Source organism: Argopecten irradians, chromosome 10 (assembly GCF_041381155.1).
Source record: "Argopecten irradians isolate NY chromosome 10, Ai_NY, whole genome shotgun sequence".
Lineage (NCBI taxonomy): Eukaryota > Metazoa > Mollusca > Bivalvia > Pectinida > Pectinidae > Argopecten > Argopecten irradians.
In genome coordinates this window covers 37,664,639-37,677,243 of record NC_091143.1, presented here as the reverse complement: position 1 = coordinate 37,677,243, position 12,605 = coordinate 37,664,639, and positions in this window count along the sequence as shown.

Here is a 12,605-nt window from a genome sequence, read left to right as displayed (position 1 = left end):
GAAAAAGTTCTTTTATTTGGTTTCGGAAATATTATTATAAGCTTATTTAAAACTCTACATTGTAATGTTTAATCTGCTATAAATTAGAGTGGAAATATCTCTTTTTTTCTTTGGTATTGGGAGAGGTTGCCGTCAGGGGAATCCAATCGCACCATATTTGTTTATTCTTTGAGCTGAAATTCTGGCTATAAAACTGCGAAATAATAAAAATATAAAAGGAGTAAATGTTGAAAATTGTCCTATTTTGTTATCCCAGTATGCAGATGATACTTCACTTATACTCGACGGTTCGGAGAAATCTCTAAAAGAATCAATTATGGAACTAAATAAATTTGCAAAAATTTCTGGACTTTAACAAATGTTGATAAAACGCAAGTGATTTGGATTTGTAGCAAGACATATAGTGGAGACTTTTTTTATACCGGAACTTAAGTTATAGTGGGGGAAAGGGAAAATTGAATTGCTAGGCATCGGTTTTAGTTTAAATCTCCATGAAATGCCAAAACTTAACTTTGACAAAAAATTTAACCAGACTGCAATCTTTGATAAAAGTATGGAAAAGAATATCTTTAACACCTATGGGAAAAATTCACATTATCAAATCCCTACTTATCTCACAATTCAACCATCTTTTCATATCTCTTCCCAATCCAGATAATAAATTTATCAGCAAACTCAATTCAGCAATATTTGACTATTTGTGGAATGGGAAACATGACAAAATTAAAAGGGAGACAATCACACAAAATTATGCAATAACAAACTAAAGAGAAATGGCAGACAATTCTAAAAACTTTTATTAATATTGATATTCTTTCAAACTGTGGTTCGGAATATATAAAGATGTGTGAATATATAAAGATAAGTGAATTCTGGAGTGATATTTTTAAATCGTGGTAAATGTTAAAATACATAACGAGAAAATTTGTCAGGAAAACATTTTGATGGCTTCCATTTGGTATAACAGTGATATTAGGGTGGATAGGAAAATAATCTTCTATAAAAACTATTATAAGAAAGGTGTGTGTATCATAAATTACATTGTTAAGAGTGTAGAAGGAAGTTTATTTTACACCTGCCTTAAAGCTGACAATGCAAGTTAAAAACATGCAGTTGAAATTAAAAAAAAAAATATTAACGAAATATTTTTTTTTTTCAAAAATTGTTTCTGAGACATCCCCTAGTTATGACAGTGTGGTATCTAAGGAAGTGGCAGCCATTTTTCTTTTGCTCTGCTTAGTAACCTTCACTGGCCAACCCCCTATATAAAGTACGGGACACTTGACACACGAGTATCATTTTAAACATATCTTGTTTCAGATACACATGCCCCGATATTGCAAATAACAATGTCAAATTGAAAATAAACACTGCACTCACCTGACAATATTTCATTGAAGTAATAGATGAATGTGTTGTCAGCTATATCCCAACATATGTCCAATACGAACTAATAAAACACTCCAATATACACTAGGTTTTACACATACATGTACATCGACACGTGTGTGTCCTTGATAGTTGTTGCTCGTTCGGATCAGGTACGTAGTCACGTGTATATGGTCAGTTGAGTGCGTCGGGTACGATGATATACGTGGAGATATGTGGACGGATTATTTTTGGATTTCTATTCACTTGCGTTGGAATTTTATTTTGAGAAACATCTAAATGACAACTTCGAGGAGTTGACATGTTTTCTTGCTAAAAAAAGTCCCATATAGTTTTACAGGTGAGGGTTTTGTTTACCTATTTGTAGGTGACATAACCTGTGGACTGCTAGGTTTATAGGTACATGAATGAGCTCACGTGTGTCGATTCACGCGCTTTATATAGGGGTCGGTGAGTTGTCGGAATGTAAAACAAAAATGGCTGTCCTCAACCGGGGAATGTCTCATAAACGATTCTTGGAAAAACGAGTATACTTATTTTAAAAAAAATCATGTTAATAATTTTAACTTGCATTGTCAGCTTTAAGAATTTATTCAGATTTACCAAGTAAACACAAATTTATTACAGTACCAAGGTTTGTTTCAGCTACCAAAAAAAACCTAATTTCTTCCTATGATTTACAGAGATAACAAATTCATTATCCATACATGTACATGCCTATCAATCTGAAAATCTTTCTCAAAGATAGAAAAGGATCAAAACTGTTTTATAACTTTTTAAACAAGTCTTATATAATACCGTCTGGTTCTAGAAAATGGAATGCAATTTTTAACAATATAGATTATGTAACTTGGTGTAAAAAATATGAAATTTCATTTAATGTTACAACAAATATTAAACTACAGTGGTTCCAATATAGATTAATCCATTATACGAAGTCTCAAGTGAGCGACCTATTCTTATCGCCTTTTGTCCGTCGCTGTGCGTCGTGCGTCGTGCGTCGTCCGTCGTGTGTTCGTAAACAATTTACATTTTCGACTTCTCAAAAACCGCTGAAGCATTTTCAATGAAATTTTGCACAAACCTTCTAAGGCATCAGGTCAATTAAAAATGTGAAGTATATGACCCCCGACCCACAGGGGGCTATGGGAGGGGCCAGAAGGGGTAAAATTGACTAAACTTTCAAAAGTCTTCTTCTCCACTCACAGATGTGTTAGAATCAAATAACTCTTCATAGATTGAAAGATCTCAAGGCCTTTTACGAAAATTGTGAATTATATGACCTTGGGATCTCAGGTTTCCCCCTGGGAAGGGGATTACGTTTACTATAGTTTATATAGGGAAAACACATTTTTGAGCATTATTTTGTCAATTTTACTGCTGTTTATATAGGAAAAACACATTTAAGAACACTATTTGCTCAGTTTTCATAGGAAATTAGCCAATCTGGGTTAGAACTATTAGCATGAGTTAGCGTTTTAACGTCATATCCATATTGGTCCTCGCTGACCCCCAGGGGCCAGAGGGCAGGGACCAAAAGTATGTGTGTATGAGTGAGATGTGTGAGAGTCTTATGGAATGCATTTGTATATTGTTCTGATTAAAATCATGAAAAAAATAATTATAAAAAAAGAAAATATATAATAATGCCAATTGTAAAATAACAATAAGAAATCTAAAAGAGAGGGGCTAACCGATGAAGTCCGGTTTGTGTGTTATTGTTTAGTTAAGTTGATAGTTTGTTTTATGTGATGATAAAATGGAAAGTAGACTTCACCACGCACTACCTAAATGCGTGGGCTGTGTCGCGTGGAGGTACACGTGAAGCTATGTGTAGGCGTTTTGTTTTCGGTGACAAAATCCGCGTTCCCATTGGAAAAAATATCGCGTGCATCATCTGTTCTCCACAATGCTGGTCACCAGAGTAAATGCATTTAGATTTGCCCCGATTGTTTTGTCACTGCTTGGAAATTGTCAACTACTGAAAATAGCATGACATTTGTTTAGGATTCCCTTTGATTTGAGGAATGCATTTTTTCAATGATGATTTTATCTATACAAGTTTCTTCGTCAATTATATGTGTGAATAGTGTTAAACATGTGTCTGTGCCAGCTATCATTCATATATAGTAAATATAGTAATGAATAGTGATTTAATGTCACAAAAAAGGATTTTAAATATCTTTTTTAAAGTCAATCGATATCAATATAGCATACGAGCATAGCCTGGTGGCTTGTTTAGGACATTGCGTATAGTTTCGTTTTGTTGTGTGCCAAAACAAGCCAAGCGAAAAAGCTAAATAACGAAAAGAAGAAAATTCACCAGAGCTAAAAGACGAAAAAGAAAACAAAACCTGCCAAAGTTAAAGAGAAAAAAAAGCAAAACCCGCCAAGCTAAAACTTGTCAAAGCGAAATAACAAAAAATCTCTAAACCGCATAAAATAAGCACGCCAACTCATCAAATTAAAATAGCTCTAATTTTTACCCCGCTTTGTCACTTGCTTTTAGCTTTGTCGCTTTGTTGCCTTCCGGTATTTATTCATTAATTTATTTATATCATTTAGAATGTTTTTTTCGAAGAATGCTTTTAAGCATTGATGTCACTTTTGTAAATTTCATATAGACATGCAAAAAGTGTAGGCCATCTCTTTTAATGCGAAGTTTACAAATATATTTCTTCATACACAATTTCATATCATTGATCTGTAGATTGAGAAAATAACAGCGCCCTTTGCATTGTTTATGCGACTGATTCATATACCAAAGCTTACCATATTTTGAGACATTTGTTTATTAGTTTTTGTGTTTCATGCTTCAGTGTTCATGATGCTTTATGAGTGAATATGACTGTAGCCTAGACCTTGTGTAGTAATACCTATATACATGAAAGGGAAACCTGTTTACTGACACCAAGTTAGTCCGCGGGGGGAATTGTCACTGTACCTAAATGAACAAGTTAGTCATGAAATTATAAAATAAAAAAAACATCTGAGTTATTAAAACAGGATGCTGAAAAGTTATTAAAAAATAAACTTTTGTTGTCTTTTAAAATAAATTATAGGGATATTTTTATCATATTGACCTTGGCTGTTGATTCGGGATTTCAAAACGTTAATCGCATATAAAATATATTTTACTGTGAAATAGAAATTTTAATGTAAATATAACAATTAAAGAATTGTTAGATTACATTTGTTTATAATTTGATATAAATCAGATAGATAGGATAGTGCAAAATAACATAAATCATCCCCCTTGAGGGGTAAGCACATTATTTCGGCTCTAGATCTAAGGATACCTCTATGTATGTGTAATTCTGTGTCAAGGTCTATAACTCGGTCGGCCATATAACACTATCCAATTAAAAAACATAATATGATTATCAATAAACTCTATAAGATATGACAATCGACAGACAGGTGGTTATAGTTTAATATGAATATGATACAAAATATATCGTGTCGTATAAATGTCACTAGGTATCTTTTAAAACATCGAAAAACAGACATTTTAACACCTCATGCACCGTGACGTCCCCAGGTAAACGATTCTAAATGATTCTCGGTTTCCACTTATATTTTTTTGAACTTAAAAAGTCACATTTTCGGCTAATCCGATAACGGTCAATTGTTAATATGTTATATGTGTAAGTTATTTGATAGTAAAAAACGCTTGCATTGTTTCTATCGCAATTACGTTGAGATTTGGCCATGTTAGGCGTACGTTAACTAGACTTGATACATACGTCTGTGAATTTGAATTGAATTTTGTTACATTATTGACGATTTTTTCTTGGCCTTCGTCCCTACTTGAAGCTGAATAACGGTATGAGTAATTTGACACCAGGTGGCAGTGTCGTGATATTTGTTAACCAATAGGCCTTATGGGTTTTGTATCGCCCCCTGATTTTAGTTTCACGTTTACCTCTCACTATCACAGTCACACGGCTAACAAACGTGCCGCCCTCACAAATTTTCACGTGGGAGACTCCGCGTATTTGCGTTGGCGTATACTCATATAGAACAATTCGATTGTTCATTTTAAGGTTTATTTTATATAGTGTATGACCATTAATTTTCTATTCTGTCATGATGGAGTATATCTTTAGGAAACAATCGATGAATGAGATAGGGTCCATGAATATACACTTATTTAAATAAAACGCATGTTTAAAATATCTAAAATCGATATATATAAATCAACAAGTTGTTATGTTCGTATTATTCCGTGGGAGATAACAATAGATCAAGGATAAGTCTTTGAGTATAAACAACACCTGTCACAAATCTGATATCAGTCTGGAAGCTTGATAGGGCTATCTCCACAATTATTAACGTACTTTTTCTCAATTCGACGCGTAGTTTGCCATATTTGCAATAAATTTAAAAAAAAGTTATTTTCTTATATTATTTTGTAAAAATTATCAACTTTCGCCACGTTGATGACGTCATCACAGGAAATTTATCCAAGTTTATGCAATGTTTTTTGTTAATTGAATTATAAGGGTTCAGATTAAGATTAACGTTGTTTCGATAAAATGTATGAGGATATGTGTGTGTGTGTGTGTGTGTGTGTGTGTGTGTGTGTGGTGTGTGTGTGTGTGTGTGTGTGTGGGGGGTGTGTGTGTGTGTTGTGGGATGAAGTATGTGAGAGGTGGGGGGGGGGGGGGGGGTTGGAGGTTGGAGAGGATGAACGAGGTCACTATCTCAGACTTTATCTCATTTGAGGTATCCCTATTATTTATTGAATGTCACCGCTGGTTCATTATGTATAATTATAATGGATTTTGAAAGTTGATACAACATAAAAAAAATTTCAACTTTACATCCTCAATATTCATTCAACGTTGAATTCGAACATGGATTCCACCTTGTTGTCGAATTAATAAATTTAAAATTTAACAGTGTGTAAAGACAAACGAAAAGAAAACCTGTTTCAATATTACGTTTATTCCTTTACGCTTGTATGGCATCAACTACGCCCCCACCCCTTCAGATCGTGATGGGTTGCATCTGTGACTGCTTCTAAACTGAAAATGTAAATCTATAAATATTTAAATATACATTCTACACGCCTGGGTTATGTTCAAAATTATTTGAAAATAGGCGTTGTTCTCCATAAAAGAATTATCTCACATCTATGACACGTATAGATTACACAGTAATTTACTCGTTCTTAGGGATATAACCCAAGATGCACGGAGTGCCGAAATGGTTATACCTGAATAACGAGTAAATTATTGGATAACCTACTTGTATCATAGCTGTTATATATTTCTTTTACCAAGAAAAACGCTCATTTTTAAACAATTTTACAACACTATCCAGCCATGGGAACACTCTGTAACTGTCAATCTTGGATAAAGAAATGCTAGACCACACCTTCTTTAATTTGATCGGATAATTTTTACAATTCTTTCAATTCGTTATATTGACAAACGAAACAGGTAGTTATCTACGTGTACTCCTCACAGCACGACATTAACACAACTCTCAGTTGAATCTGATTTTGAAGAAAATAACCTTCAAAAGAATTGTTAACTGTATATTTTTCAAATTTCGCGGGTGTAAAATTACGCGCTTTACTGTTTGAAATTTATTCGATGGGGTTATTTTCGCGCATTATCTGTATAGACATTTAAAACGTCATTCATACGACAGACTATAAAACGAGAAAATATGATTTCGCTAATTTCACGAAGCATTAAATGTTTGCTAATTAGGATCGATCCGCAAATTTAGCGAATTGAAAACCTCGCGAATGTTAACAAATATACTGTAGCAGAAACGGAGCATGAAATTTAAATATCAGTGCGTAGTTTTAAAAAGCAATAGTGTAGTCATGGATCATATGCAGAACATTTTGACGTATTTCATAGCTACATGTACTATGATAATTGGACACACAATGGTATAGTTGTAACTCACACACATTTTTTAAGTTTTAAACGATCCATGTCATGTGTTAAAATTTACAGTACATTAATTCTATATGTTTCGTCAATGTAAAGTTAAAATTTAACTTTTTTGAAACTGCCAACTTGTGATTTCTTTTCACAGGGTAGTTTGTTTTTCCAGATTTACATGTGTGATGTACAATGTTTACTTTTCATTTAAGCATTGAGGCCACTATTTGTTAACTTCATCGCGGAATGAAAGAAATTTTGTTTGCAAAATCAGGCGCGTAGCTACCATAGATTCCGGTACTCCCGTGCATCTACATTATTTTCATTTTAGAATTTAAAACTGATGTTAACGTTTTTACACAACATTTATAAGAAGCTTGATTGCTCTTTACTTGTATTGTAAGCTATACTCTTGCTAAAATAACTCCCATGAGTATCCATCTTCGCACTAGCGCTACTGTAGATTTTTTAGAACAATAAACTTATATCAGTTTTAGTGACGTCATAGTCGCATTGATATTGGACTTTTGAACTCCACTATGCAAACGTTAAGTCCACTAGGGTCGTGTTCTATAACCAATCCTTTTTTCTTGTTAGTAGCAAAAACAAATGGAAGTTATTTCGATCTTAGCATGCAAGGAAATTTCTACAGAGAACATCCATATTGTTTTAACCCTGGCTACGCCCCTGAAAATGTGTGTATCCGCGTAACGAATTCTCACAAAAGTTCTTTCATAACCTGATGATGTTAAAAAAATAGTTACATTAATGCTTGTAATTAATTTCCCAGACTTCTTGATAACATAAAATCCGTTTAAACGTACGATTGTCCAATGGCTTTTTTTTCTTAATTAATAAACCTGTTAACAAATTAAATATATAAGTTAACTTATTCGCTGCATAGTACAACATCGCCTAGAAATTGGCTGTCACGTGAGTCAGTAAGAGCCAATGCTCTTACTAATGAATACGGGCAACTCTTCAGGATATAACAAACAGAATTATAACACATCTTTTATACAAAGGTAGATTACACAATAGTTTACTCGTTCTTTCGTTCCTCGAAATGTCATATGAATTATTTAGCATTATGTTATAGATATGTCATATGCCCTTCATCTTGTACTTGGGACATATCCCGAAGAGTTGGCCCTATCAAGTAAGAACTGATACATCACATCATAACTAGACATTATGTTTTATACCACACAGGTTACCTTTAAAATCAAATTACATACAGGCAGAACAATAAGTAGTTTCAAACGAACATAGACTACACACACATCATATCAATGCACTGTACAATTAAACAGATGGCATGGATTGTTTGATATAGCTTCAATAATGTTTGTAGAGTTACAACTTTATCTTAGTGTGCCCAATTGATATCATCGCTGTTACTAATTACGTAACACAAGAAAACAATATCTTCATACATGCCAAAATTCCTTACACGGAAATAACTATGGTTCCATTTTCGTCGTTTCGTTTGTTTTGCTACATCGACTGGAAATGAGTCTACCATACGAGTTCGTAAGAACTCATGTTCTAAGAAAAGAACATTGGTTCTGACTAGATGGGATCAACTCTCCGAGATATATTCCAAGGATGAAATGAAAGAAATGTGACATATTTATTATATCAATAGGTTACATACACTCGACTCGATGGTCGAGGACACATACTGAACACATGGATGGTTAATGACGTCAATGTACGTTGTAACTAAAAGTATTAGCATTTACCAGCAGTGAGTGGTATTCCCAGAATGATGTATCGAACTTTGTATATAAATCATTCAGTCAGAATACACTAAAGATGCCGGCAATGATTGCTGACCAGACTTGAATAGTGCACAGTATATATGCTTCGCCATATCGAGCACATATTATAAAAGTAGACAATCATGTAAGCTGAAGAGTCTTCATTCCTTAAGAAATTCATTTGGATATTTGATGACGATACCCGAATAATGGTCATTATATTCTTGTTTACTTTTCTTCTTTTTTTTTTTTTTTTGGGGGGGGGAGGGGGATTTTTAATTTTATTAATTTATGCTTAAATTTTTTTGCCCCCCCCCCAATAATACCAACGTCGACATAGTTAAACAAATTCAACGTTGTCTCAATCACAAGCAGTAAAACCAGAATCTTCGTGTGGCAAAGGGTACAGGTACTTACCAGATATCATTGAAGTCCTCCAAAGATATGACTACTCCCATATGCTGACACGTACCTCAGGATATATGCATTTCCCTCAAAAAGTCAGTGAAAGTCAATAGTGAAGACATCTATATGTATATTATCTACCGAAAACTTGGCCTTAAAATTTCGTGTGACAAATGATCCAGACTTCGAGATGTTCCGGCTGTGTCTCTCCTCCAACAAGCGTAAGTCATGTTACAAACTGCAACATCTTTTTTGGTGCTCAGGTAATTAATTCCTTGTGATCCTCATTGACATTATAAGTCTCCTATGATACATTTAAACCACATGGTGTATTTTGTGCAGTCTGCCGTTCTATGACGCCATAATTCATTCCTGCCCTAGTTGTGATCATTCTAGAGCTCTTCGTGGCAGCTAATTGCTTCGTTACCATCCTAAGCCATGCCATTTCATTTGCTAAAACTCTTACAAGCGAATGATGGGAGTCGTTTACCAGGACAAATCTACCAAAAAGACATTCCTGACTCGGTTCATTGCGAACAAGGGCTTACCCCTTACTCTTTTTAATTTCGACAAATTGAACTTTTCCTTTTTCTTCTTTCTTTTTTCTGTCGATTTAAAGTTTATCTCCACAAAGAAGAAATGAAGTTTGCTGCTGATGATGATGATAATGAATGATGATTTGATGATGGCTAGTTGGGGGAGGGGGGGTTGTTTCGGCAAAAATTTATATTGATATACATGTGATTTATTACCACCAGTCTCGTCGTAGTTTAGGTTGACTGTCTATTGTGCATCATATAAATTATATTTATACTTAATATCGGTCATTTACAATGCGTATCTACAACCACAGAGCAAGTATTTCTTCGTCGATCTAGCAAACTCTGTTCCCAGACAGTTTAATTAATTGATAAGATAGAGCTTTCTATTTCTGTGGATTTAGGTAACTCATTCTTCAAGAGAATACTTTTAGTCTAGTCGTTGTCATTGTAAATTAGCAGACCTAACCGAATACCATTGACGATCAGCTCAGAGCTTATGCACTTCCCCGATGTAGAATATATACGCTGTATGTTAACTTATAACGAAAATTTATCAAATACGCATGTGTTGACTATAAACGAAAAAAAGTATAATGTATATGTTCATAGACTGAAAACTTGTACAGAATATATTGACTTAAATGGCGCAGCCAGATGTTTCAGTAAACCATTAATTATGCAATGTTAAAAAGTCCAATTTATGGAAATAATGGAGCCGAATTTAATCTAATTTCATCTTAATTTTAGCCGAGTGAGCCCTTATTATTTATTATTATATTGTTTATTATATTATTACTTTTACTTCTATATTTAGAAACCGATATTCACCGGATAACCAGTGTACATGATACATGGAGAACTGGTCACACGTGTCGGATCAAACTAATGGGAATGCTGGAAATATCCCATCATATAAAATAATATATTTAAAGTACATATACACATAAATATTCAGTTGATTTAAGACCGAAAATGTATACATTATGTCTTTAAATACAAACGATATAAACACCGAGAATGTGCATATTTTACGTTGACTAAACCGTCACTCAGTTTTTGTTTTGTAGAATGCTAGTATTCCTTTCTGTATTAGATGCATTGACGATCGCCAAACTTTCCTGGCTCATCTGATGTTTCATTTGCTGTATACTAATAATTCATGATAGTCTCATCTCACATCGTGTTATTACTGTGGTAGTGAATACCAGTGCAGTCCACGTTCATCTTTATTTACTACCTAGTATAATTAGATTCCATACTTACAATTTTTTACTTTAATTTAGTAAAGACAATTGCTTCTCAACAGTCAATACCAAAAAATCTAAAACTAAACAAACAATACTCTTCCCAAATGCATGTATAATGGTGTGCGCATTATTCTCTTCTTTCTACACGGTGCTTCACGAATTCAGAAACGCGGTGATGGATAATATTTTAGGAAATTATTACAATGAATTAGGAAAAATGTTTTTTATGATATATAAAAAAAACCTTCATTCATTAAAAATTTCACTTAATCTTTTGATTTTTTAACAGAAATCATGGAATCAACGAATGTTTCTCTACACTGAAACTGTTATGTACATTATGTAAGAGGCAATTGAATTGAGCTGTGGGCCTATACGATGATATAACAATTTTTACTTCAGTTTCGGTGTCCCCTTTCGAGTATGATTTTGCGTTTTTGTATGTCGGCTATCGATCAACGTCTCATTCAGGACTGAAATGTCTGCTAAAGTAATGTTTTATCTATCCAACTTTACGATGGATACGGTGTTAGGCGAGTGAACATATATGACTGGTAATATAAGTGTTGTGGTTCAAGTTACAGACAGCGCAATTTGTCTTAACTTGGCGATAAAAGTGATGTTCCTCGATGGAACTCGTAATAACTGCCATCTATACCTATGTAATAATATACTTAATAGTTTTGTGTGACGAAATAAATAAATGTATTTGGTAAAAACGAGTAGTCATAAAGTCATATTGTGAATCCTGATCTGCCAAATACACACATTTGTATATCAAGATTGATATTGTATACCGATTACATTTTTGCAATGCAAGCATCTTTTTTCGCAATGCTTCTTAATAACCACTTTATCTGTATATAATATAGAATGGAGTGTCAGCCTGCAATAGACAAAAATCAATCTGATGTTCTGAAATCATAATGTGATATATAGTTGTAAATTGATATGTTATGGTAGCTGACCTTTTGAAAGAGTATACCCACTTTTTGTTGTTGACTATCATCCTATGGCGGCCCTTCGCTCTGACTGTGATAACATATATAGTGAGTCTGCCATTCGATTGGAATATCTCTAAGCGGATAACACATTTTGACTAATGCTGACCTGTAATAGCTTTGCTTTGGTTGATATGTCCCTATGTTCCCATGTTTGATTTTTTTCTCATATGCCAGAGACAAACATGAAACAGTAGAATTTTCATCGCCACCTGATCACGGAGTCAACGACTGACTTTTTCTACAATCCTCGTCATACTGAGGCCACCATTCAGACGATGCCACGAACAAGTTTATTTTTTTTATTTTATCCAAATGCATAATAAACAACATTGATACTGATTACAATTAA